At 49.4% G+C, this 27,416-nt stretch overlaps 1 long non-coding RNA gene across 1 annotated transcript; it reads left to right on the top strand.

The window, feature by feature from the left end:
• Nucleotides 1-419: 419 nt before the first annotated feature.
• Nucleotides 420-22,001, top strand: LOC122939032. Its single transcript, XR_006390078.1, has 3 exons — nucleotides 420-482; nucleotides 21,113-21,193; nucleotides 21,760-22,001. It is a non-coding gene; the product is annotated as an uncharacterized LOC122939032 (long non-coding RNA).
• The last annotated feature ends 5,415 nt before the right edge of the window (nucleotides 22,002-27,416 follow it).

Genomic DNA, 27,416 nt, shown 5'->3' with positions numbered 1-27,416 from the left:
TATATTTCCACATGTGTTAATTCATAGTTTTGATGCCTTCAGTGTGAATCTACAATTTTCATAGTCATGAAAATAAAGAAAACTCGTTGAATGAGAAGGTGTGTCCAAACTTTTGGTCTGTACTGTATATTCATCACCCTTCCCTCTACAGTTATATTTGAAGATATTATGTGATTTCTGGAGTATCAGGTGGCAGATTACTGGAATTCATTCTTACCTCTGAAGCTTCGTGTCCTGTTCTTCCTCCCCAGAGCTGGCGAATGCTGGGCGGCCGCTGTTTCCGGGAAATGATGTAGACGACCAGCTGAAACGGATTTTCCGATATCCTTACTGAGCCTGTGATGTGGCGCTGTGTCGGGGTGTAGGCTTACTTTAGGGCGCTCACCCTGTACAGTTAGGGCTTTTCCTTAACCAAGCACACATTACTGGGAACCCCGACTGAGGAGCAATGGCCGACCATGACCAAACTGCCGGACTATAAGGTGAGTCAGTTGGCAAAAGAAACGCGGACATCAACCATCATTTGAAAACAGCGCCGTCTAGTGGTAAAGGTGTATGACACCATTCACCGCGACCGCTATGTGTGTCCATGCTCTTAACCCATTAAGGACCCGCGCCGTACATGTACGGCGCAGATGTCTATGACTTAAGGACCAGCGCCAGCCCGATCCGCGGCAGGGGTCTGGCAGTCACTGATAGCTGGAACCCTGCTGCATGCGCCGGCATCGGTAAAATCACGCATTAACCCTTGATGTGCCGCGGTCAACGCTGACCGTGGCATGTGCGATGTCCGTGTAGGGAGGGAGAAGCCATCGGGTCCCCGTGCTGCTGTGACGGGGACCCGATGGCAGGGAAGGCAGCCCGATGTCTTCCATGACAGCCGGTGAGATCCTGCCCCCTGTATAACGCTGTGTCATACACTTACAGCCAATGCATCACTATACAGAAGTATTGTAATCAACAGAAAGAGAGGATCCAGCTTCTTGTGGAAGAAAAAATGGTTCTTTATTGGCTCATCATATAAAATCCACCAAAATCACAGGAAGAAGGTGCAATGTAACATGTTTCGGGCTACAGAATCCGGCCCTTCATCAAGACATAACACACATAGTAAAACCGTTCCTTTTTATGCAGCACAAGGTCCGACCCCCTCTAATCAGCAAAGTGTCCGCACCTGGAGCCCGGAGTGGGAACCATTCAGCGGTCCAGGGGAGGAGATCCAGCGTCACAGGTGATACATACACATAATGAACATATCTTCTGCCACCTTCGCACCTGCATTAGGTGCGGATCCGTCTGCCATCCGCACAGACCGATCCGCACCCATAAATGCAAACGATGGCATCTGTTCAGAACGGATCCGTCCGCATTCCATATAAAAAAGTTTAAGTCCAAGTGTTAGTCAGACGGGTCCGTCCCGACCCCACACCAAAAAGTCAACAAGGGACGGATCCGCCCGCAATTGCACCATATTGTGTCAACGTCAAACGGATCCGTCCCCACCGACCCACACTGCAAGTCAGGACGGATCTGCCCGGCCCCGCGCACGGCCAGGCGGACACCAAAACGCTGCAAGCAGCGCCCCGGTGTCCGCCTCCAAAGCGGAATGAAGGAAGAACAGAGCCAAACCAATGCACTCCGAACGGATCCGCATCCATCCAGAATGCATTGGGGCCAAACCGATCCGCCCGTGAGAGCCCCCATACGGACCCCACAGCCAGACGCCGGTGCGAAAGTAGCCCTAATTGTATTGCACAGTGAGGTCATGTTTTCTATTTAACCCCTTTGGCGTGCAAGTATCAAGTGAAAACATCCAAAAGGTCTCCCTGCTTAGGATTTTGTCTGCGGTCGCCTCCTCTTATGGGCAATGACACCACTTCAATCCCCTGTGCACAAAACGCGTCACCTCCGTGAACAGTGGCGAAGTGGAAAGTCGCTGCCGCTACATTGCGAGTCTGGAAATGAGGAATATCCCTGAGATGTTTTCTGATACGTATTTTCAGCTCATTTACATCCAACATACGGACCTGTACAGAGTCTGCGAGTAATAACGCCCGCCACAAACGCCGTATTACAGCGGATGTATTGTTAGAGTGTCTGCGGTTACTCACTGTAGATGTGACCTCCTCAGTGACACGTGTATCGGCAGCAGATGCTTTTCTTACTCTACATTTATAATTGCCAGTAGTTTTTGGCCAGGAACATGCCCGGGGGATGGTGCCAGTAAACAGGCTGGGGCCGAGGTCTCCCACCGTAGGGGCTTTCTTGGATAGACACCTGATACCCGCAGACACCACGTCTCTCCGCTCCTCATCGTAAGGGAGGACAGGGAGATGTTTACGGATAATTCACTTGGTCTAATAGTAAACATGGTGTTCCACGCTCAATTCTTAAGAAAATGAACCGTAACAAGGGGAGACGCAGCTCACGCGTTTCATTCAGCTCCACGGACATGGACTCGGCGGAGTCTGCTGCAGATGAAACGGATGGTTCCGATACAGGGACCCCGCATAAAACGCATGATGATTCCACTCACAAGGAGCAGGCAAAAAACGCAGGGCGGGGAGAAAGCACCGTAAAAAATCGGCGATATCCTACTCATAGAATGTGTCGGCAGATGAGAACCATTTGGCCCATCTAGTCTGCCCAATATACTGAATACTATGGATAGCCCCGGCCCTATCTTATATGAAGGATGGCCTTATGCCTATCCCATGCATGCTTAACCCCTTCACTGTATTTGCAGCTACCACTTCTGCAGGAAGGCTATTCCATGCATCCACTACTCTCTCAGTAAAGTAATACTTCCGGATATTACTTTTAGGCCTCTTTCACACGGGCGTCAGTTTTTTTGCCCGGATAAAAAGGCGGGTGCGTTGCGGGAAAATGCACGATTTTTCCGCGCGAGTGCAAAACATTGTCATGCGTTGCACTCGCGTGAGAAAAATCGCGCATGTTTGGTACCCAAACCCGAACTTCTTCACAGAAGTTCGGGCTTGGGATTGATGTTCTGACGATTGTATTATTTTCCCTTATAACATGGTTATAAGGGAAAATAATAGCATTCTGAATTCAGAATGCATAGTACAATAGCGCTAGAGGGGTTAAAAAAATATAATAATAATTTAACTCACCTTAGTCCACTTGATCGCGAAGCCCGGCATCTCCTTGTGTCTCCTCTGCGCTGAACAGGACCTGGGGTGAGCATTAAATAGAGGTAAAGGACCTTTGATGACGTCACTCCGGTCATCACATGGTACGTCACATGATCTTTTACCATGGTGATTCACCATGGTAAAAGACCATGTGATGACTGGAGTGACGTCATCAAAGGTCCTTTACCTCTATTTAATGCTCACCCCAGGTCCTGTTCAGCAGAGGAGACACAAGGAGATGTCGGCTTCGCGATCAAGTGGACTAAGGTGAGTTAAATTATTATTATATTTTTTTAACCCCTCTAGCGCTGTTTTACTATGCAGTCTGTATTCAGAATGCTATTATTTTCCCTTATAACCATGTTATAAGGGAAAATAATAATGATCGGGTCTCCATCCCGATCGTCTCCTAGCAACCGTGTGTGAAAATTGCACCGCATCCATACTTGCTTGCGGATGCTATGCGATTTTCACGCTTCCCATTCACTTCTATGGGGCCTGCGTCGCGTGAAAATCGGACAATATAGAGCATGCTGCGATTTTCACTCAACGCACAAGTGATGCGTGAAAATCAACGCTCATGTGCACAGCCCCATAGAAATTAATGGGTCAGGATTCAGTGCGGGTGCTATACGTTCGCCGCACGCATCACACCCGCACGGAATAGTCGCCCGTGTGAAAGGGGCCTTAAACCTTTGCCCCTCTAATTTAAAACTATGTCCTCTTGTAGCAGTTTTTCTTCTTTTAAATCTTCTCTCCTTTTTTACCTTGTTGATTCCCTTTATGTATTTAGCAGTCTCTCTCATCTCCCCTCGGTCTCGTCTTTCTTCCAAGCTCTACATGTTAAGGTCCTTTAATCTTTCCTGGTAAGTTTTATCCTGCAATCCATGTACCAGTTTAGTAGCTCTTCTCGGAACTCTCTCCAAAGTATCAATATCCTTCTGGAGATATGGTCTCCAGTACTCCGCACAATACTCCAGATGAGGTCTCACTAGTGCTCTGTAGACCGGCATGAGCACCTCCCTCTGTCTACTGGTAATGCCTCTCCCTATACACCCCAGCATTCTGCTAGCATCTCCTGCTGCTCTATGACATGGTCTGCCTACCTTTAGGTCTTCTGAAATAATGATCCCTAAATCCCTTTCCTCAGATACTGAGGTCAGGACTGTATCACTGATTGTATATTCTGCTCTTGGGTTTTTACGTCCCAGGTGCATTACTCGCCGGAAATAGCTCATATTGACATTCAGGTAATCAACCTATCCTCAGTGCCCATCTCCCCCATTTAGGAGGGGGACTGCGGAGGGGTTTTCTTTCTCTCCGTCCTGCAGGTTTGACCTGTATCACACGATCATTGATATCAATCGTCCTGCTAGAAATCTCACTTTAGAAAAACATTTCTCATCCAGTAAAGATGCGATGAGTGTGAATACAGGCCAAACAGGCGAAACAATAATGAATGTGAACACGGGCTCAATAAATCAGTATTATCCAGTGTTTGACTTTAAAGAATTGATCTGTGTCTCATCTCGTCAGGAATCTTGTCAGAGGGCAGAGAACTCACAATTACAAAATGTCTCTGAGACATTCAGGGTATCAAACAAGGGTTTTTACCCAATACAGTCCCGTTCTGTGGCCCTTGACAAATTCCAGGAGTTAATAGAGAAGGATCTGTTTACTCTAAAACAGAAAAACAGGTCCAAGCAAAAATGTAACAATCTCAGCCGGGAGGAAACGAATGCTTTGCACGCAGGGGCGGGCTGGGCCGGGGGGCAGGGAGGCAATTTCCCCCCAGGCCGCCCTAAAAAAACGGCTTCTGGGCTGGGCTGTCTTTAACAAATTGTCATGGTCTTACCTTCTTACTGTTCTCCTTCGTTTGACATGTGCTGGCGGCCATCTTGGTTTCTGGGTTTCTTGTAGCCTCCCACCCTGCGGCTTCTCCTTCCCACTGGGAGGAGCTGGATGCCTAGCTCATATATATAGGAGGTCTGTGGCTTCAGTTCCTTGCTTGGTCCTCCTGTGTTCACATGCTTCTAAGACTGCTGCTGCTTCTGGTTCCTGATCCTGGCCTCGTCTGACTACCCCGTTGGTTCCTGATCCTGGCTTCGTCTGACTACCCTGTTGGTTCCTGATCCTGGCTTCGTCTGACTACCCCGTTGGTTCCTGATCCTGGCTTCGTCTGACTACCCTGCTGGTTCCTGATCCAGGCTTCGTCTGACTACCCTTCTGGTTCCTGACCTCTGTCTACGCAAGACCCTGCTTCGGTTTAGCCATCCGTTTGGACTTTTGCTTACGGCTTGCTTTTCAATAAAGCCTTCTTATTTTCCACTTATCTCTTGTTGTACGTCTGGTTCATGGTTCCATGACATTAGGACCAAGCCATGAATTCTGACGGTACAGGGCCATCCTCGCTACCTACGCTGGTTGCCAGACTTGATCAGCAGGATCACCTGTTGGGTCGGTTCGCTGTGGCGTTGCAAACCCTGCTTGAACGCACGGCTCATTTCGCTTCCGTTGCCGATGGGTCGGTTGTCGCTCCTGGGCCCGTTCCTACTGCCGCTCCGGTTGTTGCGCCAGAGTCTACCCCGACACCTGTTGCTGCGCCTGCGGTGTCTCGGGGTATGACCGGTTCTGCCCCCCTTCCACAAGCGCTTTGGGGGAGAGCCAACTCAGTGCCGAGGTTTCCTTAACCAGGTGGGCATTTATTTCGAGTTGCTGCCACATGCCTTTCCTACTGAGAGATCAAAGGTGGGCTTCTTGATCTCGCTGCTCTCGGACAAGGCCTTGGCCTGGGCCAGCCCTTTATGGGAGAACAACAATCCGGTGGTTGCCGAGTTTTCCGGTTTTGTTGCTTCTCTTCGGAAGGTATTCGATGTGCCGGCTCGTGCTGCCTCTGCTGCGAAGCTCCTTATGTCCATCAGACAGGGTTCACGATCCGTAGCTGAATACGCCATTGAGTTTCGTACCCTGGCAGCAGAGGTGGGCTGGAATAATGAGGCTCTGGTCGCTGCTTTCTCTCATGGTCTTTCGGATGCCTTGAAGGATGAGGTTGCAGCTAAGGACCTACCAGTGGAGCTCGAGTCTCTTATTTCTTTCCTGATTTTGATTGACACCAGACTCAGGGAGAGACCTTCCTTTAAGGAGAGCCTGCGGAGGTCTTCTAACAGATTGGCGCCTACGTTTGCTGTCCCACCCGTGCCTCCCTCTCCTCCCACGCCTCCTGGGGATGACTTGTCTGGGGGTGAACCCATGCAGCTGGGGTTTGCTCGCCTGTCCGAGGGGGAGAGGGTACTCCGGAGACGCGAGGGCCGATGCATGTACTGTGGTCTCGGTGGGCATTTTCGGTTGGCATGTCCGAACCGTCCGGGAAACGCTCGCACCTGAGATCCTGTCGGGGGCAGATCTTGGGTGGAGTCTCCTCGTCCCCGGTTTCCCGTGTTGACAAACCACTGATCACTGTTGTCCTCTCCTGGGTCGGGGGCTCGGTGACGACCCAGGCGTTGGTGGACTCTGGTGCTGGTGGTTTGTTCATTGATAGTGTGTTCGCTGCCGCCAATTCCATTCCTCTGCAGCCTCGAGGTTCCCCACTGGCTCTTGAGGCGATAGACGGCAGACCCCTTCTGCCGCCACACGTGACTCATGAGACCCTTCCAGTGGGGATAGCCATTGGTGCCGTTCACAGAGAGTCGGTCTGTTTCCAGGTGATTTCGTCTCCACACTACTCGGTGGTCTTGGGGTACCCCTGGCTCCAGAAGCATAATCCGACTTTCGATTGGAGATCGGCCGAGATCCTCTCGTGGTCACCGCAGTGTGGGGCTAGTTGCATCCATGGGCCTGTCAAGTTGCTGTGTACTTCCTCGGACTCTCTGTTGCCTCCTGAATACGAAGAGTACCGGGATGTATTCGATAAGGTGCGCGCGGTTGCCCTACCTCCGCACCGCCCATACGATTGTGCCATAGAGTTACAATCTGGTGCCGTTCCTCCTCAGTGGCAAAGTCTATCCACTGTCGGTAGCGGAGAATGAGGCCATGGAGGAGTACGTGAGGGAGGCGCTTTCACGCGGACACATTCGCAAATCCTCGTCCCCGGCAGGGGCTGGATTTTTCTTTGTGAAAAAGAAGGGCGGTGAGTTGAGGCCTTGCATCGATTACAGGGGTCTCAATCGCATCACGATCAAGAACGCTTACCCGATACCCTTGATTTCCGAGCTGTTCGATCGCCTCAAAGGGGCCACGGTCTTTACCAAACTCGACCTGAGGGCGGCATATAACCTGGTAAGGATCAAGGCGGGCGATGAGTGGAAGACCGCGTTTAACACCAGGACCGGTCATTATGAATCCTTGGTTATGCCCTTTGGGTTGTGCAATGCGCCCGCAGTCTTCCAGGAATTCATCAACGATGTTTTCCGTGACCTGTTGCAGCAGTGTGTGGTGGTCTATTTGGATGACATCTTGGTATATTCTGAATCCATGGAGGCCCACATTATGGATGTCAGACGAGTGTTGCAACGGTTACGAGAGAACAGGCTGTTCGGTAAGCTTGAGAAATGCGAATTTCACCGATCCCAGGTAACCTTCTTAGGTTACATAATTTCCGCTGAGGGGTTCTCCATGGATCCTGAGAAGGTTTCGGCTGTCTTACAGTGGCCCCAGCCCAGTGGTCTCCGTGCCCTGCAGCGCTTTTTGGGCTTCGCCAATTATTATCGGAAGTTCATCAGGGACTTTTCTATGCTAGCCAAGCCGCTCACGGATCTGACCAGGAAGGGCAGTAATTTCCAGGTCTGGCCGCTCGAGGCCATCCGAGCGTTTGAGGCTCTAAAGTCCGCCTTTGTGTCGGCTCCGATTCTGTCGCATCCCAACCCTGGGTTGCCCTTTGTCCTCGAGGTGGACGCGTCTGAGACGGGAGTAGGCGCCCTCCTGTCTCAGCGTAGAACACCAGAGGGTCCTCTGCTTCCTTGTGGGTTTTACTCCCGGAAACTGTCTTCCGCGGAGTGCAACTATCAGATTGGTGACAGGGAGTTATTGGCCATCGTGCAGGCCCTTAAAGAATGGAGGCACTTGCTCGAGGGTTCGGTGGTTCCGGTTCTCATCCTGACGGACCACAAGAATCTGACCTACCTTTCTGAGGCCAAGAGATTGACACCACGTCAGGCCAGATGGGCTCTGTTCTTGTCACGTTTTAATTACGTGGTCTCCTACCTACCCGGTTCCAAGAACATCAGAGCGGATGCCTTATCACGGCAGTACTCCGAGCTGTCCGGGGAGGAGTCGATTCCGACTTCGGTCATACCTCCGAATCAGATCCTGGCCGCCATTCGCACCAGCCTGACCTCTCCCCTGGGTGAGCAGATTTTGGCGGCTCAATCTGGTGCTCCCTCTGGGAGACCCAACGGCAGGTGTTTTGTGCCTGAGGAGTTGCGCATTCGGTTGTTGCGAACCTACCATAACTCCAAGGCCGCGGGGCATCCTGGAAAGAATCAGCTGTCCTGGGCTGTTTCACGTCTGTTCTGGTGGCCTTCTCTACGTTCCGACATCGCCGCATATGTAGCGGCATGCTCCGTTTGTGCCCAGAGTAAGTCCCCTCGGCACCTTCCGTTGGGCCTTTTGCAACCCATAGCCACCGGGGAGCGCCCATGGTCACACCTGGGGATGGATTTCATTGTGGACCTCCCTGCATCCCGAGGCCATACGGTCATTCTCATGATTGTGGATCGGTTTTCCAAAATGTGCCACTGTGTTCCTCTCAAGAAGTTACCCTCTGCACAAGAGTTGGCCACGATTTTCGCCAGGGAGGTCTTCCGGTTGCACGGTTTGCCCAAGGAGATTGTGTCGGATCGGGGGAGTCAGTTTGTGTCCAGGTTCTGGCGCGCCTTTTGCTCCCAGTTGGGGATTCATCTCTCTTTCTCCTCGGCCTACCACCCTCAGTCCAATGGGGCCGCAGAACGATCCAATCAGGCCTTGGAGCAATTCCTTCGTTGCTATGTCTCCGATCACCAAGACAATTGGGTTGACCTCCTGCCTTGGGCTGAGTTTGCCAGGAACACGGCGGTGAACTCTTCCTCTGGGACGTCTCCCTTCATGGCCAATTATGGGTTCCAACCTGCCGTGTTACCGGAGGTATTCTCTCCCCAGGATATTCCGGCTGTGGAGGATCACCTTTCCGTCCTACGTGCTTCTTGGGTACAGATCCAGAGGTCCCTTGAGGTCTCTGCGCAGCGCCAGAGACTCCAGGCTGATCGCAGACGAGCGCCCGCTCCTTCCTACCAGGTCGGAGACCGTGTATGGTTGTCCACCCGCAACCTCAACCTTCGAGTGCCCACTCCCAAGCTGGCGCCTCGCTTTGTTGGTCCCTTCCGAGTGCTTCGCAGGGTAAACCCGGTAGCCTATGCCCTTGCGCTTCCTCCTGGCATGCGGATCTCCAACGTGTTTCATGTCTCCCTGTTGAAGCCATTGGTGTGTAATCGTTTCACTTCCTCGGTTCCTCGGCCCCGTCCGGTCCAAGTGGGCAATCGTGAGGAATATGAGGTGAGCAATATCCTGGACTCACGCCTGGTCCGCGGTCGGTTGCAGTTTTTGGTCCATTGGCGTGGTTATGGTCCAGAGGAGCGTTCCTGGGTTCCCTCCGCAGATGTCCATGCTCCTGCTTTGCTCCGAGCCTTCCACGCACGCTTCCCTCAGAAACCGTTCCTTACTCCGCGGAGGAGGGGCCCTTGAGGGGGAGGTACTGTCATGGTCTTACCTTCTTACTGTTCTCCTTCGTTTGACATGTGCTGGCGGCCATCTTGGTTTCTGGGTTTCTTGTAGCCTCCCACCCTGCGGCTTCTCCTTCCCACTGGGAGGAGCTGGATGCCTAGCTCATATATATAGGAGGTCTGTGGCTTCAGTTCCTTGCTTGGTCCTCCTGTGTTCACATGCTTCTAAGACTGCTTCTGCTTCTGGTTCCTGATCCTGGCCTCGTCTGACTACCCCGTTGGTTCCTGATCCTGGCTTCGTCTGACTACCCCGTTGGTTCCTGATCCTGACTTCGTCTGACTACCCCGTTGGTTCCTGATCCTGGCTTCATCTGACTACCCTGCTGGTTCCTGATCCAGGCTTCGTCTGACTACCCTTCTGGTTCCTGACCTCTGTCTACGCAAGACCCTGCTTCGGTTTAGCCATCCGTTTGGACTTTTGCTTACGGCTTGCTTTTCAATAAAGCCTTCTTATTTTCCACTTATCTCTTGTTGTACGTCTGGTTCATGGTTCCATGACACAAATATATATATATTTTTTTTATTCCTCAGGGCCGCACCGCCGTTCACCACAGGCGGCGTGGCCCTGGATATAATTTCGGCGGCGGTGGTGGCGGCTGTGTGCTGCAGGGCAGGGGAGGGAGAGGCGTGTCCCTTCCCTGTTCTTCTGATAGGCCGCAGACACTAATGCCTGCAGCCTATCAGAGGCCGGCTCAGGCGGTGCGATGACGTCATTATCATAGCGCTGCCTGAGCCGGGCAGCACACAGCAGGGACACAGGCCGGAAGAGGCCTGCATCGCATCGCTGCTGATGGAGGTAAGTATTAGTGTTTTTTTTTTTTTCTTTGTGGGGGGAGCTGGCACTATGGAGGGAGCTGACACTATGGGGGAGGCTGGCACTATGGGGGAGGCTGGCACTATGGTTTGAGCTGGCACTATGGTTTGAGCTGGCACTATGGGGGAGCTGGCACTATGGGGGAGCTGGCACTATGGGGGAGGCTGGCACTATGGGGGGAGCTGGCACTATGGGGGAGCTGACACTATGGGGGAGGCTGGCACTATGGGAGAGGCTGACACTATGGGGGAGCTGGCACTATGGGGGAGCTGGCACTATGGGGGAGGCTGGCACTATGGGGGGAGCTGGCACTATGGGGGAGGCTGGCACTATGGTTTGAGCTGGCACTATGGGGGGAGCTGGCACTATGGGGGAGCTGGCACTATGGGGGAGCTGGCACTATGGGGGAGGCTGGCACTATGGTTTGAGCTGGCACTATGGGGGGAGCTGGCACTATGAAGGAGCTGGCACTATGGGGGGAGTTGGCACTATGGGGGAGCTGGCACTATGGGGGAGCTGGCACTATGGGGGGAGCTGGCACTATGGGGGAGGCTGGCACTATGGTTTGAGCTGGCACTATGGGGGGAGCTGGCACTATGGGGGAGCTGGCACTATGGGGGAGGCTGGCACTATGGGGGAGGCTGGCACTATGGTTTGAGCTGGCACTATGGGGGGAGCTGGCACTATGAAGGAGCTGGCACTATGGGGGAGCTGGCACTATGGGGGAGGCTGGCACTATGGTTTGAGCTGGCACTATGGGGGGAGCTGGCACTATGGGGGAGGCTGGCACTATGGTTTGAGCTGGCACTATGGGGGGAGCTGGCACTATGAAGGAGCTGGCACTATGGGGGGAGTTGGCACTATGGGGGGAGCGGACACTATGGGGGAGCTGGCACTATGGGGGAGGCTGGCACTATGGTTTGAGCTGGCACTATGGGGGGAGCTGGCACTATGGGGGAGGCTGGCACTATGGTTTGAGCTGGCACTATGAAGGAGCTGGCACTATGGGGGAGCTGGCACTATGGGGGGGAGCTGACACTATGGGGGAGCTGGCACTATGGGGGGGCACTATGGGGGCATTTCTTACTGACACATTATGGGGGGCACTATGGGGGTATATGGGGTCTCTAAAGGGGCTTTTTTTAATTATTGGCCCAATATGGGGGCACTATAGGGGTGAGAGGCACTAAGGGGGCATTTTCTACTGGCACATTATGGGAGGCATTATAGGGGAGAGCGGCACTATGGTGCATTATTTGGGGCACGATGGGGGAGTGGAGCACTATTGGGGCATATGGTGGCACTAAGAAGGGGCATTTTTTACTGGCACATTATGGGGGAGAGGAGCACTATAGGGGCATCTGCTGGGGGCACTAAGAAGGGGCATTTTTTTACTGGCATATTATGGGGGACACTATGGGGAAGGGGGAGAGGAGCACTATGAGGGCATTTACTGGGGGCACTATATAGGGGTATTTTATACTGGCATACATTATGGGGACATTAGCTCAACTGCAGGCACTAAGCGGGGGTATTTCATGTACTGTCATATTATAGGGAGAATTATTACTACTAGGGGGTATTATGGGGAGCTTTGCTACTACTGGGGGGCTATAAGGAACATGATTACTAGGGCACTATAGGGGCATTATTACTACTAAGTGTGCTCTGGCAGAGAACTATTTCTATTGGTGGGATTTTGGGGAGCACTGTTACTTTGGGGGGCACCCTGGCATAGTATCAGCTTAGCACAATTAATTTTGGGGACATTATCTTTATACTATTAGTGTCTGGGCGCAGTTATTTTTTAGAGCACTGTGTGCCAAAAATTGTTTAAGGGGGCACTATCTGTGTGGTAGTAGTATTTCCAGGGGGACTGTTTCTGCAGTATAGTATTGGGGGCACAGCGGGCACAGTATTGGGGGCACTATCTGTGTGGTAGTAGTATTTCCAGGGGGACTGTTTCTGCAGTATAGTATTGGGGCACAGCGGGCACAGTATTGGGGGCACTATCTGTGTGGTAGTAGTATTTCCAGGGGGACTGTTTCTGCAGTATAGTATTGGGGGCACAGCGGGCACAGTATTGGGGGCACTATCTGTGTGGTAGTAGTATTTCAAGGGGGACTGTTTCTGCAGTATAGTATTGGGGGCACAGCGGGCACAGTATTGGGGGCACTATCTGTGTGGTAGTAGTATTTCCAGGAGGGCTGTTTCTGCAGTATAGTATTGGGGGCACAGCGGGCACAGTATTAGGGGCACTATCTGTGTGGTAGTAGTATTTCCAGGAGGGCTGTTTCTGCAGTATAGTATTGGGGGCACAGCGGGCACAGTATTGGGGGCACTATCTGTGTGGTAGTAGTATTTCCAGGAGGGCTGTTTCTGCAGTATAGTATTGGGGGCACAGCGGGCACAGTATTGGGGGCACTATCTGTGTGGTAGTAGTATTTCCAGAGGGACTGTTTCTGCAGTATAGTATTGGGGGCACAGCTGGCACAGTATTGGGGAACTATCTGTGTGGTAGTAGTATTTCCAGGAGGGCTGTTTCTGCAGTATAGTATTGGGGGCACAGCGGGCACAGTATTGGGGGCACTATCGTGTGGTAGTAGTATTTCCAGGGGGACTGTTTCTGCAGTATAGTATTGGGGCACAGCGGGCACAGTATTTGGGGCACTATCTGTGTGGTAGTAGTATTTCCAGGGGGACTGTTTCTGCAGTATAGTATTGGGGCACAGCGGGCACAGTATTTGGGGCACTATCTGTGTGGTAGTAGTATTTCCAGGGGGACTGTTTCTGCAGTATAGTATTGGGGGCACAGCGGGCACAGTATTGGGGCACTATCTGTGTGGTAGTAGTATTTCCAGGGGGACTGTTTCTGCAGTATAGTATTGGGGGCACAGCGGGCACAGTATTGGGGGCACTATCTGTGTGGTAGTAGTATTTCCAGGGTGACTGTTTCTGCAGTATAGTATTGGGGCACAGCGGGCACAGTATTGGGGCACTATCTGTGTGGTAGTAGTATTTCCAGGGGGACTGTTTCTGCAGTATAGTATTGGGGGGCACAGCGGGCACAGTATTGGGGCACTATCTGTGTAGTAGTAGTATTTCCAGGGGGACTGTTTCTGCAGTATAGTATTGGGGCACAGCGGGCACAGTATTGGGGCACTATCTGTGTGGTAGTAGTATTTCCAGGGGGACTGTTCCTGCAGTATAGTATTGGGGGCACAGCGGGCACAGTATTGGGGGCACTATCTGTGTGGTAGTAGTATTTCCAGGGGGACTGTTTCTGCAGTATAGTATTGGGGCACAGCGGGCACAGTATTGGGGCACTATCTGTGTGGTAGTAGTATTTCCAGGGGGACTGTTTCTGCAGTATAGTATTGGGGCACAGCGGGCACAGTATTGGGGCACTATCTGTGTGGTAGTAGTATTTCCAGGGGGACTGTTTCTGCAGTATAGTATTGGGGGGCACAGCGGGCACAGTATTGGGGCACTATCTGTGTGGTAGTAGTATTTCCAGGGGGACTGTTTCTGCAGTATAGTATTGGGGCACAGCGGGCACAGTATTGGGGCACTATCTGTGTGGTAGTAGTATTTCCAGGGGGACTGTTTCTGCAGTATAGTATTGGGGGGCACAGCGGGCACAGTATTGGGGCACTATCTGTGTGGTAGTAGTATTTCCAGGGGGACTGTTTCTGCAGTATAGTATTGGGGCACAGCGGGCACAGTATTGGGGGCACTATCTGTGTGGTAGTAGTATTTCCAGGGGGACTGTTTCTGCAGTATAGTATTAGGGCACTATCTGTGTGGTAGTAGTATTTCCAGGGAGACTGTTTCTGCAGTATAGTATTGGGGGCACAGCGGGCACAGTATTGGGGGCACTATCTGTGTGGTAGTAGTATTTCCAGGGGGACTGTTTCTGCAGTATAGTATTGGGGGCACAGTATTGGGGGCACTATCTGTGTGTTAGTAGTATTTCCAGGGGGGCTGTTTCTGCAGTATAGTATTGGGGAGCACAGCGGGCACAGTATTGGGGGGCACTATCTGTGTGGTAGTAGTATTTCCAGGGGCACTGTTTCTGCAGTATAGCATTGGGGGCACAGCGGGCACAGTATTGGGGGGCACTATCTGTGTGGTAGTAGTATTTCCAGGGGGGCTGTTTCTGCAGTATAGTATTGGGGAGCACAGCGGGCACAGTATTGGGGGGCACTATCTGTGTGGTAGTAGTATTTCCAGGGGGACTGTTTCTGCAGTATAGTATTGGGGGCACAGCGGGCACAGTATTGGGGGCACTATCTGTGTGGTAGTAGTATTTCCCGGGGGACTGTTTCTGCAGTATAGTATTGGGGGCACAGCGGGCACAGTATTGGGGGCACTATCTGTGTGGTAGTAGTATTTCCAGGGGGGCTGTTTCTGCAGTATAGTATTGGGGGCACTATCTGTGTGGTAGCAGTATTTCCAGGGGGGCTGTTTCTGCAGTATAGTATTGGGGAGCACAGCGGGCACAGTATTGGGGGCACTATCTGTGTGGTAGTAGTATTTCCAGGGGGACTGTTTCTGCAGTATAGTATTGGGGGCACAGCAGGCACAGTATTGGGGCACTATCTGTGTGGTAGCAGTATTTCCAGGGGGACTGTTTCTGCAGTATAGTATTGGGGGCACAGCGGGCACAGTATTGGGGGCACTATCTGTGTGGTAGCAGTATTTCCAGGGGGGCTGTTTCTGCAGTATAGTATTGGGGGCACAGCGGGCACAGTATTGGGGCACTATCTGTGTGGTAGTAGTATTTCCAGGGGCACTGTTTCTGCAGTATAGTATTGGGGGCACAGCGGGCACTATCTGTGTGGTAGTAGTATTTCCAGGGGGACTGTTTCAGCAGTATAGTATTGGGGGCACAGCGGGCACAGTATTGGGGGTGGCAGGAAAGGGGGTTCAGAAGATGTGAAGATGATGGAAATGTGGGAAACTAATGTCTGTCAATCTCTGCAGAGATGGGAGATGCTGAAGAATCATCATGGCGGTCTGGTCTGAATGGAGAAGATGAGGAGAGAGAACGTCTACAACAAAGGTGACATCACTGGATGTAAGAGGTAGGGGGCGCTATGTAGGAGAGGAGATGCTCCGGCTCCCCCCCCTGCCATTTGCAGAAGGAGGATTCAGAGCTGGGTGAGGACGGCCAAAGGGGGCAGCAGACCACGGGCGGGTGGCAGATGGTGGGGGGAATCACAGGCCTTGAGCAGGGTCTGGGGAGGGAGGAGAGCGGAGGAGCTTCCTGGCTGTAGCCGGCTGTTTATTGTATAATGTGAAGCAGGCAGTGCAGCCAGGACAGACCCCCCCCTCTCTGTATGATGTGTAGAGACAGGCCGCAACTATAGAATGTCAGCGGTACAGTGTTTGTTGGGAGTGGCCTATTATATGTAGGAGGGGCTTTTAATAATGGGCGGGGCTAAAATGGGCCACTTGACTGGATTAGCCCCTCCCCTGTATGCAGGAGATTGTGAGGCTGATAGGGGGGGGGGGCGGTGGTAATCTTAGACAGCAGTCTATAGAAGGAACAAGTTCTGAATATGTTGAAGGACAAGAACACCTCTCTGCTGTTGGATTCCAATCCGCTCCTCCCTTATCAAGAGAAGCTTCACAACATTTTGTTGGAGGGTGAAAGATTGGGAATTTTTTCCAAAAAAGAAGTGGAGTATATTTATGTGGAACATGCGACCACACTAATCTTTCACGCACTTCCAAAAGTGCATAAACCGTGTTCCCCGCCCCCTATGCGTCCGATTGTGGCAGGCATCGGGTCCTATTCGGAGAGACTATCGGAATGGACCGATTCCCTGCTACAGCCACTGATACCTTTGATGCCTGGATGCCAGGACGCAGCCATAGTGGCCCTCTGGTCTCTGACGCACTATAGCGACTGTACTGTGGAGCTGCAGGATTTCTTGTGTGGATTTTCTGATGAGACATCATTTCTTTATGTTCAATAGGAAATATTATCTCCAAATGTCGGGTGTTTCAATGAAGGCCAAACACTCACCATCTATTGCAAACATATACATGGCGCGGTGGGAGCGACATTTTCTGTTTCTTGATGACAACCCCTTTGCTGGCTCTATTAAGTGGTATGGACGTTATATAGATGATGTGCTGTGGGTTTGGCGGGGGGAGAATGGGGCGGCCCAGTGCATCAAATATCTCAATAACTTCACAGATTCCATCAAACTCACTCATATTAGCGATTCAGCTAAAATTGATTTTCTTGATCTACATTTGGAATCGGACCTCGCTGAGGGATCGGTCACTACCTGTACCTTTAGAGAAAAGACATCTGGGAACACCATTCTTCTCGCCTCCTCCGGCCACCCACCGCATGTCATAAATAACAGACCGAAGGGGGGAATGATTAGCGCTAGACGTAACCGCTCTACAGAGACGATCACACAGAGACCCCTGAGCAGAGGCTGCACACTCCAGAACATTAATAAAGGGAATCTCTGATCTTTCCTCAGACCTTGAAGAAATCCTATAGATGTCCAAAAAGTCAAAAAAGTGAAGACCTTGCTGAGGAGGACAAAAAAAACTACTGTTTTTATTACTAACTACAATAGAGAATATCCACATCTGCAGAATTATCCGTAAACATCTCCCTGTCCTCCCTTACGATGAGCAGCGGAGAGACGTGGTGTCTGCGGGTATCAGGTGTCTATCCAAGAAAGCCCCTATGGTGGGAGACCTCGGCCCCAGCCTGTTTACTGGCACCATCCCCCGGGCATGTTCCTGGCCAAAAACTACTGGCAATTATAAATGTGGAGTAAGAAAAGCATCTGCTGCCGATCCACGTGTCACTGAGGAGGTCACATCTACAGTGAGTAACAGCAGACACTCTAACAATACATCCGCTGTAATACGGCGTTTGTGGCGGGCGTTATTACTCGCAGACTCTGTACAGGTCAGTATGTTGGATGTAAATGGGCTGAAAATACGTATCAGAAAACATCTCAGGGATATTCCTCATTTCCAGACTCGCAATGTAGCGGCAGCGACTTTCCACTTCGCCACTGTTCACGGAGGTGACGCGTTTTGTGCACAGGGGATTGAAGTGGTGTCATTGCCCATAAGAGGAGGCGACCGCAGACAGAAACTCCTAAGCAGGGAGACCTTTGGATGTTTTCACTTGATACCTGGACGCCAAAGGGGTTAAATAGAAAACATGACCTCACTCTGCAATACAATTAGGGCTACTTTCGCACCGGCGTTTCGGTGTCCGGCTGTGGGGTCCGTATGGGGGCTCTCACGGGCGGATCGGTTTGGCCCCAATGCATTCTGGATGGATGCGGATCCGTTCGGAGTGCATTGGTTTGGCTCCGTTCTTCCTTCATTCCGCTTTGGAGGCGGACACCGGGGCGCTGCTTGCAGCGTTTTGGTGTCCGCCTGGTCGTGCGCGGGGCCGGGCAGATCCGTCCTGACTTGCAGTGTGGGTCGGTGGGGACGGATCCGTTTGACGTTGACACAATATGGTGCAATTGCGGGCGGATCCGTCCCTTGTTGACTTTTTGGTGTGGGGTCGGGACGGACCCGTCTGACTAACACTTGGACTTAAACTTTTTTATATGGAATGCGGACGGATCCGTTCTGAACAGATGCCATCGTTTGCATTTATGGGCGCGGATCCGTCTGTGCGGATGGCAGACGGATCCGCACCTAATGCAGGTGCGAAGGTGGCAGAAGATATGTTCATTATGTGTATGTATCACCTGTGACGCTGGATCTCCTCCCCTGGACGCTGAATGGTTCCCACTCCGGGCTCCAGGTGCGGACACTTTGCTGATTAGAGGGGGTCGGACCTTGTGCTGCATAAAAAGGAACGGTTTTACTATGTGTGTTATGTCTTGATGAAGGGCCGGATTCTGTAGCCCGAAACATGTTACATTGCACCTTTTTCCTGTGATTTTGGTGGATTTTATATGATGAGCCAATAAAGAACTATTTTTATTCCACAAGAAGCTGGATCCTCTCTTTCTGTTGGATACTTTATTGGGCCCAGTTCTGGCCTGTTTTCCGTTCTCCGTGGATTAAAGTCCGAGGTGAGGGCTGCAGCCATTTCTATCATTGTTTTAGAAGTATTGTAATGCATTGTACAGGGGATTAGACCCCCAAAAGTTGAAGTCCCAAAAATTGCAGAATGGATGCGGAGCCAAAAATACGGTCATGTGAATGTACCTTCAGGGCAATAAATATTGAGTTTTGTTTAGGTGTTAACCCTTGCTTTGCTACTGGACAAAAAGGATTAATATGGAAAATCTGCAACAAAAAAAAAGTGAAATTCTGAACTTTCATCTCCATTTTTCCATTAATTCTTGTGGAACATCTAAAGGGTTAACAAAGTTTGTAACATCAGTTCTGAATACCTTGAGGGGTGTATTTTCTGAAATGGGGTCATTTATGGGGGTATCCATTATGCAAGCCTCACAAAGCAACTTCAGACCTGAACTGGTCCTTTTTGAAAAATGGGTTTTGGAAATTTTCTGAAAAATGTCAAGATTTGCTTCTAAGCCTTCTAACGTCCCAAAAAATAAAATGTCATTCACAAAATGATCCAAACATGAAGTAGACATAAGGGGAATGTAAAGTAATAACTATTTTTGGAGGTATTACTGTCTATTATAAAAGTAGAGAAATTGAAAGTTAAAAATTTGCTAATTTTTAAAAAAATTTGGTAAATTTGGTATTTTATTTTTTATAAATAAATATGAAATTGTTTGACTCCATTTTACCAGGGCCATGAAGTACAATATGTGACGAGAAAATAATCTCAGAATGGACTGGATAAGTCAAAGCGTTTGAAAGTTATCACCACATAAAGTGACACTGGTCAGATTGGCAAAAAATGGCCGGGTCCTTAAGGTGAAAAATGGCAGGGTCCTGAAGGGGTTAAAAGGGTTGGCCACTTTATGTGCACTATTTTAAAATGAGACAGGAATATAGGCAGCATCACATGGGGCGATATGTTGGAAGTGAAGACTACTCCATTTTATGGAACGGCCGGCCCATAATCGAACAGTCCGATCCTATTTTTTGGGGGGACATTTTTTTACTTTTTATTTAATACCTATTTCCCCCCTTAGGGGGTAGAACCTGTGATCTTTTCATCCCTTGTCCTATTCTCCCTGATAGAGCTCTATGATGGTGACCAGGACCTCACACTCCCCCTGTACATAGTGCACACAGCAGCAGGGAGCTGACCATGGACGGCTTCAGCAGCGTCCTGGCTGCCATGGTAACTGATTGGAGCCCCACAATTAAACTGCTGATCGGAACTGCCACCAATGAGGAGAAGGGGAGGGGACCCTGTGGACTGGGGGGTGGGGGTGCACTGCGCCACCATTGAACATAATTAACCCATTAATTTAAGTGTTGGCAGTAGGTGCCGGCAGCAGTATCACATATCTGGTCTCTAAAACAGGGTGCTGCTATCCCCATAAATTAACCCTTCAGGTGCTGCACCTGAGGGGTTAATTGCAGCGGTTCGCGGGATCGCTGTGCCCCGTTATTGAGGCCAGTTATGTGGTACCGCTGCCGGCACCCACTGTCAACACTTAAATTAATGGTTTAACTATGTTCATTGGTGGCAGCAGCCACAGCCCCTCCCCTCCTCCACAGTATTATCTCCTCATTGGTGGCAGCAGTGGCCACAGCCCCTCCCCTCCTCCTCAGTATTATCTCCTCATTGGTGGCAACAGTGGCCACAGCCCCTCCCCTTCTCCTCAGTATTATCTCCTCATTGGTGGCGGCAGCAGCAGTTTAAAAAAAAAAGAAAGTTGCTTGTGTGGCTGTATAATAAATGTGATATCTTGCATTTTGCTATTTTACCACTAGATGGCAGTAACATCCTGAAAGGCTTCTCTGGGCTCACAGTTGTGATGGCCTATCCTTGGGGCTCATGCACACGACCGTATGTATTTTGCGAACTGCAAAAAATACAGATGACGTCCGTGCGCATTCCTTATTTTGCGGAACGGAACAGCTGGCCCCTAATAGAACAGTCCTATCCTTGTCCATAATGCGGACAATAATAGGGCATGTTCTATTTTTGGCTAAACGGACACGGAGTAACTTCCATTTTTTTTTTTTTTTTTTTGCAGACCCATTGAAATTATTGGTTCCATAAATGGTCCGCAAAAGGACGGAACGGACACGGGAAGAAAATACGTTTGTGTGCATTAGGCCTTAAAGGGATGTTTTCCATGGAGCCCCACTCCTCCACCGTTCTTTACCAGACGCAGCGCCGTGCTTTTAAAAGTGGCCATGTCTGGTATTGCAGGTTACTGCGACTCTGTCCCATTCACCCCGCACTCACGTTCCATTACGCGTTTTTCGTGTTTTTGTTTTCTCAGCCCTACCCCATGTATCCGGCTACCACGTCTCTAGTGAATGTTGTACCCAAGCTGAATGCCACTGGAAGAGACTTGCTACAGGTAAGTGCCTCTGTATCAGAGATGCGGAACTACAACTCCCAGCATGCGTAGACAGCCGGCCTCCCTGTGATAATCTCCTTCACCCTTTTATCTATTGAGTCTGTTTGGACTTTCCACACTACCTGGAAACCACCATCAAGGTGCTGTTGACGGATCTGTTATTCTTGAGCCTTTTTCCGGTATTTTAAGTGCTTAATGGTGCGTCCTGCGGTTGAGATTTGAGTTTCCTTAATTATCACCCGTCTCGGTTCTGCTCGACAAAATCCCTTTATAAAGAGGTTAAATAGTCGAGGGCATTTTTTCGGCAGTAGTTTCATCTACTTGCTGATGGTTTCCAGGTTGCTGCACTTTATTACAGGGGAAGCTTCAGTTTAAAACCTGGGCGGAGACCCCTTTATTGTGGTCATTTAGAGCCCCCCCCCTCCCCTGATGTGACCGTGGCACGCCACAAAAGACCCGGTACCCACGGCTGGATGTATTCGGGGGTGACATGTTATCCCCCCCCTTCTAATCATCAGATCGAGCCCCTCGCGACCCCTCACTCAGATTCTCTTCTCTGTTTCCAGAACTTGCTGAAGTGTAACCCGGTCCAGAGGATTTCGGCAGACGAGGCGCTTCAACATCCGTACTTTGCAGATTACTGCCCCCCATAATGCACCCCAGAAGCTGCTTCCCATCCCCCTCCCTTTTCCTGGTCTTACATCTTGTCGGTTACTTGCCCACCCTGCACGGCCACCTACCCCAGACTCCTCCCAGCCCCCCATATCAGACTGTAATGGAGACCTACCTGCGTCCTTGTTAGTGTCCAGGTCACTCAGGTGATGGCAGTGCATCCTGGGTAGGCGGGGCTTGTTGGGGAAGGCTCCACCCATTTTAGTGGGTGGAGTCCTCTACCAGTGGAATAGGGGCAGTCATTGATACAATAATTGAGCGTCTCAGGTGGGTGGGGCTTATTGTTTCTGGGAGGAGCCTGTTCATAACTGATAATCTGTGTATTATGTGGGTGCAGCCCAGCAGGGGGCAGATGAGCGAAACCATTCCAGTCATACAGCCTTCTATCAGGCTCTCGAAACCTCCCCTCCCCCTAATTTATTTTAAACCCCTCCCCCCCACTGTAGGCGGAGTCCTCACAGTACCTCCCTCTTGTATATTTTAATGTACATTTTTGGATGATTTGTATGCACGTTTTTTCTTTTACTCTGTAAATGTCCGCCCCGTTTCCAGAGAAATGCAGTTTTATTTTACAGACATTTTCGAGTTTGTGGGTTTTTTTTTTATGTCCTTTCTTACATTTTGCGTTTCATTGGTAAATGTGATGTTGGGAATATCAATTTATTCTGGATTATCGGAGGCTGTTGGAAGCAGGAAAAACGGGTGCAGGTAAGTATCTGAGCGACTCGGACGAGGGCTATGGGTGGACGACTGGGTCAGAGCATCTCCAGGACGGCCGGTCTTGTGGGGTGTTCCTGCTATGTAGTGGTCAGTACCTACCAAAAGTGGTCCAAGGTAGGTGAGCCAGTGACAGGGTCATGAGGATTTTCCGCTAAAGTCTTGGTATCAGATACCACAGGGCACTTTCGCAGGTCTTGTGGAGTCCATGTTTTGGTTGCTCAAGGGAGACCTACACAATATTAGGCAGTTCATATTAATGGCTGACTGATGCATATAAATGCTCAGGCCTCCTGTACTGTATGTAGAGGCAGAGCATACTCGGGGCGCGCTCTGTGGGCCTCCTCGGGCTGCCTGGTGGCGCGCTCTGTGAGCCTCCTCGGGCCGCCTGGTGGCGCGCTCTGTGAGCCTCCTCGGGCCGCCTGGTGGCGCGCTCTGTGAGCCTCCTCGGGCCGCCTGGGGGCGCGCTCTGTGGGCCTCCTCGGGGCGCGCTCTGTGGGCCTCCTCGGGGCGCGCTCTGTGGGCCTCCTCGGGGCGCGCTCTGTGGGCCTCCTCGGGGCGCGCTCTGTGGGCCTCCTCGGGGCGCGCTCTGTGGGCCTCCTCGGGGCGCGCTCTGTGGGCCTCCTCGGGGCGCGCTCTGTGGGCCTCCTCGGGGCGCGCTCTGTGGGCCTCCTCGGGGCGCGCTCTGTGGGCCTCCTCGCCAGCAAAAAATAAATAAATGAATAGTGTTGTGTTTTTTTTTTTTCTTTTATGATTTTATCTCCATAAATGTTGTGGGTGCGGGTCTGTCGGGGGGTAATGATTGAATTAAGAATTATTATGGTCATAAAAATAAGTAACCATTAAAAAAATAATCACTTATAAAATTTGTCATAAATTCTTACAATTATGACCTGGTGAATTGTAGACAACCTAATTGATACAATTCACATCTGAGTCCGACTATTTCCTCAGATAAAGAAGTTCTTTTTGACGTGAGATGATGTTAATGATAAACATGTAGTTCTGCATTATACAATTATACACAGGTTTATTGGTTACAAGGTTATAAACATATATAAGTAGATAAACACAATGATACATGCAAATGAATATATATAGCGTTAATATAAAGCATTACAAGCTTAACAATACATGTGAGTGGAAATAACTTGTCACATTATAGCCAAGCTATTATTAGGTTAGGATATCAAATTGAAACATAATTTATATACATTACTGCTGTTCAGAGGAAACCTCATGATATCAGGACGGGCCTGTCTAATCCTAGACATCAATATGGAATGCTAAATACATTCCGCCCCCCTCTAACCAACTACACGTCACGTGACCTCAAGATGGGAAAATCCATCCAAGGATATAACTTAGAAAACTGTATCCTTCCGCCCCATCCTGGACTATTTTCACACATATGACTTTGGTAAGACCATTAAGACAAATAACAGGGATCTAGGCTTTGCTAGGGGAGTTTATATAAGTAAAAAGCTTGTCACACATAAAACTTTTTTATTTTATTTTTTATTTGCACTCTATGGTAAAGGAAGGGTTAAAGGGTTTCTACCACTTTGATTTCACCAGGGGCGTAGCGTGGGGGGGGCCGGAGGGGCCGTTGCCCCGGGCGCCAAATTGCAGGGGGCGCCAGGCATCCGAAATTTCAATGAGGGCTACGGGAGCCTATGGCTCCCGTCCCCTCCGTTATGCCCCATAGGCTTCAGGCCACTAGGCCTGAAGCCTATAAGGCAGTAGAGGCGAGCGACGCAGGACTCGGTCACGATAACCTCACTGTGACCTCCTGCGTCGGGTCTCGCGAGATGACGCGATGACGCGGCGCAGGAAGGCACAGTGAGGCGTTCGTGACCGCCTGCGGCGGGAACAAGCGGGGATGGAGATGGGTAAGTATTTTTTTTTAATGTTAACTTACCTAATTGCAGAGGCTCTGGCGGCAGTATGGGGGGTGGGAGAGGAGAGGAGAGGACTGGAGCAGAAAGGCTTCACAGGCATTGGCACAGCAATAAGAGGGGCGATTATATTAGCAAAGAGGGGGGCCAGTACATTAATAACAGAGGGGCCATTACATTAATAACAAAGAGGGGGACATTATATTAGCAAAGAGGGGGGCCATTACATTATTAATAAAAAGGGGGCCATTATATTAATAATAAAGAGGGGGCCAGTACATTATTAATAAAAAGGGGGCCATTATATTAATAATAAAGAGGGGGCCATTACATTAATAATAAAGAGGGGGTCATTACATTAATAATAAAGAGGGGGTCATTATATTAATAATAAAGAGGGGGCCATTACATTAATAATAAAGAGGGGGCCATTATATTAATAATAAAGAGGGGGTCATTACATTAATAATAAAGAGGGGGTCATTATATTAATAATAAAGAGGGGGTCATTACATTAATAATAAAGAGGGGCCATTACATTAATAATGAAGAGGGGGCCATTATATTAATAATAAAGAGGGGGCCAGTACATTATTATTATTAATGTAATGACCCCCTCTTCATTATTAATGTAATGACCCCCTCTTTATTATTAATGTATTGGCCCCCTCTTTATTATTAATGTAATGCCCCCTCTTTATTATTAATGTAATGCCCCCTCTTTATTATTAATATAATGACCCCCTCTTCATTATTAATGTAATGACCCCCTCTTTATTATTAATGTAATGGCCCCTCTTTATTATTAATGTAATGCCCCCTCTTTATTATTAATGTAATGGCCCCCTCTTTATTAATGTAATGACCCCCTCTTCATTATTAATGTAATGACCCCCTCTTTATTATTAATATAATGACCCCCTCTTCATTATTAATGTAATGACCCCCTCTTTATTATTAATGTAATGACCCCCTCTTTATTATTAATGTAATGCCCCCTCTTTATTATTAATGTAATGGCCCCCTCTTTATTAATGTAATGACCCCCTCTTCATTATTAATGTAATGACCCCCTCTTTATTATTAATGTATTGGCCCCCTCTTTATTATTAATATAATGACCCCCTCTTCATTATTAATGTAATGACCCCCTCTTTATTATTAATGTAATGGCCCCTCTTTATTATTAATGTAATGCCCCCTCTTTATTATTAATGTAATGGCCCCCTCTTTATTAATTTAATGACCCCCTCTTTATTATTAATATAATGGCCCCTCTTTATTATTAATGTAATGGCCCCCTCTTTATTATTAATATAATGGCCCCCTCTTTATTATTAATATAATGGCCCCCTCTTTATTATTAATATAATGGCCCCCTCTTTATTATTAATGTAATGGCCCCTCTTTATTATTAATATAATGACCCCCTCTTTATTATTAATGTAATGGCCCCCTCTTTATTAATGTAATGACCCCCTCTTCATTATTAATGTAATGACCCCCTCTTTATTATTAATGTATTGGCCCCCTCTTTATTATTAATATAATGACCCCCTCTTCATTATTAATGTAATGACCCCCTCTTTATTATTAATGTAATGGCCCCTCTTTATTATTAATGTAATGCCCCCTCTTTATTATTAATGTAATGGCCCCCTCTTTATTAATGTAATGACCCCCTCTTTATTATTAATATAATGGCCCCTCTTTATTATTAATATAATGACCCCCTCTTTATTATTAATGTAATGACCCCCTCTTTATTATTAATATAATGGCCCCCTCTTTATTATTAATATAATGGCCCCCTCTTTATTATTAATGTAATGGCCCCTCTTTATTATTAATATAATGACCCCCTCTTTATTATTAATGTAATGACCCCATCTTTGTTATGAATGTAATGACCCCCTCTTTGTTATGAATGTAATGACCCCCTCTTTGTTATGAATGTAATGACCCCCTCTTTGCTAATATAATGGCCCCCTCTTTGCTATTAAAGAGGGGGCCAGTACATTAATAATAAAGAGGGGGCCATTATAATACAGGGGGAATAATATTATGGGGAATGAAAGCTATCTGTCTTGCTCTAGCTCAGTATTGGGGGGCAGCAGGATGACAGTGTTGAAGGAAGGAGAGCATGATAGTAAAGTGAGGAACCTAAATTTTTTTCGGTGAAACTCTGCAGAGACGAGAAGCGGCTGAAAGAAGTTATCATGGCGGTCTTATCTCCGAATGAAGACGTCGAGGAGAGTCTACATCACAGGAGACGTCACTGGATGTAACAGGTATGGTGCGGTATTCTACTGTAATAATAATGTCCATCCACATATCTGTTTCATGGTAGGGTTGGGGGAGAAGATTGAGAATTTGGCCCATACTGCCGCATTCTGGCCCCAGACTTCAGGTCACACTGTACGTGTTCAGAATTCTGGGGCCTCACACCCATCTACTACATTATCTGTACTCAGAGTTATCACTGTGTTATCTGTGGTGTTACATAGGACTGCTAGTGATCTACTACAGTATCTGTTAAAAGTGGCGTGCCTGGGGTAGGCGCGGGGGGGGGGGGGGCGCAATTTTTGGCTTGCCCCGGGTGCTGGCAACCCACGCTACGCCACTGGATTTCACATAATTAGGTGTCAGACACTAGCGATCCGCTAGTGTCTGCTCTGCCAAACTATCCTGCTATAATAGCTTTTGGGGCAGCCGTTTACCTAAAAAAAGAACTTATATGGATATGTTAATGACACTCTAGGTCAGGGCTGGCCAACCTGTGGCTCTCCAGCTGTTGTAAAACTACAACTCCCACCATGCTTTGCTGTAGGCTGATACCTGTAGGCAGTCTGGGCATGCTGGGAGTTGTAGTTTTGCAACAGCTGGAGAGCCACAGGTTGGCCATCCCTGCTCTAGGTGCTATGGGGGCGTCATTA

This window comes from Bufo gargarizans, chromosome 5 (genome assembly GCF_014858855.1).
Source record: "Bufo gargarizans isolate SCDJY-AF-19 chromosome 5, ASM1485885v1, whole genome shotgun sequence".
In the NCBI taxonomy this organism is placed as follows: Eukaryota; Metazoa; Chordata; class Amphibia; order Anura; family Bufonidae; genus Bufo; species Bufo gargarizans.
Note: the sequence above shows the minus strand (reverse complement) of the source record. Positions and strands in the feature narration are given on the sequence as shown.